This window comes from Brassica oleracea, chromosome C3, assembly GCF_000695525.1.
Source record: "Brassica oleracea var. oleracea cultivar TO1000 chromosome C3, BOL, whole genome shotgun sequence".
Lineage (NCBI taxonomy): Eukaryota > Viridiplantae > Streptophyta > Magnoliopsida > Brassicales > Brassicaceae > Brassica > Brassica oleracea.
In genome coordinates this window covers 27,978,413-27,980,253 of record NC_027750.1, presented here as the reverse complement: position 1 = coordinate 27,980,253, position 1,841 = coordinate 27,978,413, and the positions used below count along the sequence as shown (strand labels likewise).

Genomic DNA, 1,841 nt, shown 5'->3' with positions numbered 1-1,841 from the left:
CAAACTCATGTTAAACGACAACAGTTTACAATATGAGAAAACTATAATTGTTGCAAACTTGAGCTTTTTTCATATAACGTGATGAATCTCATTTAAAAATGAGACCCATAAAGCACTTGTAGGCCCGACCCTCAGAGAAAGCCGAAGAAGCAAGAGTTTCCGACCTTCATAAATATATATTAGGTTCGACCATCAATGTACAAAGTATCATTTAGCTTAGTGGTATAAATGGTGGTGTTTATATCTCAATAACCCGGGTTCGAGCCATAGACTTGACATTTTTTCACACTTTTTAAAAGTGTGGCCCACAAAACGCTGACGTGGCGCGCTGAGGAGTGAGCAAAAACTCATCTATTATAATATAAATTTAGTTTTAGGGAGGCATGTGAAGAGTATGTAGGACAGTGACGCCACTTAAAAATCTAGTATTCATGCTTTTAGAACTCATTTCATTACGCTTATGCTTACCAAAGTAGCGTTTCCATGATTACTTCAAAGATCGAATGAGTTTTCTTAAGGATAAATTGTTATCCACCATGCCCACGGTCTATGGGCTCAAAACAAGTTGGAAGATGACAATGGAGGTGTAATTCTTGATATTACTTCTCATTTTTCTAAGGTACACATGCAATATCTAATTATAACGACTATCTCTATACTACTATAGGTATGGATGAATCATGCATGATAAGTATTGGAGTGTAGAGAGTGGTGGTGATTGGTGAACACAACAAGAGATAGATAATAGCATTCTACTTTGATGCCTTCAGATGCTGTGGAAGTGGAACCCATTAGAATTGAGTGAGTCCTGAAAAGTGAAAACCCTCCACGCTACAAATGATACAATAATTGGGAAAGTTTTATGTCAGGAGAAACAGAAGCTATTGCTAAAACTTGAAATCCGATCCAAAACATCCAAATCGATGACTTCAACGTTGTATAACTTAAGAGTATGTACTATTTGTCTACTTTTTATTACCAAAGCTATGATGTAATAGTATGTGAGTTTATTCGGACGATTCTATTATTTTTTGCAATATAAGACTTCGGATCGAGATCCAAGTATCCAATAAGATTTGACTTGTGTATATCACATTCTCCACCCTTCTAAGATTCCGTCTAGATTCAAAGCTATTTTTTCGTGAATTGATCGTCCTCCTTTAGTAATGGTTGATTTTTTGTTGCAAAATAAAAAAAAAAATAGTTATTTTTTTGGGATTTTTGCCAAAACTAACCCACAACTTGATTTTAACTCCAAACCTATACCCAAACTTGAATCAAATGCAAAACTAACCTAAAAGCCTAGTGAAATTACAGCTCAGCCCCTTGTGACCAAACAAAAAAACAGAAGCCATTTTTACGAATATAGCCCTAGTAAATCGTTTGAGTCGTCTGAGATGTTGGAAGTCGTCTGGACGACTGAAGTGTAAGTCGTCTGGTACCGGTTTATTTTAAAAATAATTTATAAATCTTGTAAAAAAATATTTTGATGCGTGAAAAATAAAAATCAAGTAATTATAAACAGTTTTAAGTGATATAAATTAAGATATGATAAAATTGATTTGTTTTGAAGATAGATGAGTGGAAGTAGTGAATCATGAAATACTTTGGTTTAGGAGTTTGGCAAACATATGTTGTAGTATTGTATGTATTGTTAGGGTTAGATTTTGGAAAACTAAAATGTTTTTTTCAAAAATTAGTTTTCACCTATATGTATTTATTTATGTGTATAGTAAACACTTTTCAAGTTTGATTTGATTTTATGAAGTCTTTAATTAGATAATTAAGTTTAGGAGTTACGTTTAGGGTGTGGACGACTTATATTTCAGTCGTCTGGTGAA

The 1,841-nt window shown here is 33.4% G+C and overlaps 1 pseudogene; it reads left to right on the top strand.

Annotated features, from left to right (window-relative positions):
- Window positions 1-576, top strand: part of LOC106330298 — a 15,102-nt pseudogene extending 14,526 nt beyond the window's left edge.
- Window positions 577-1,841: the final 1,265 nt, after the last annotated feature.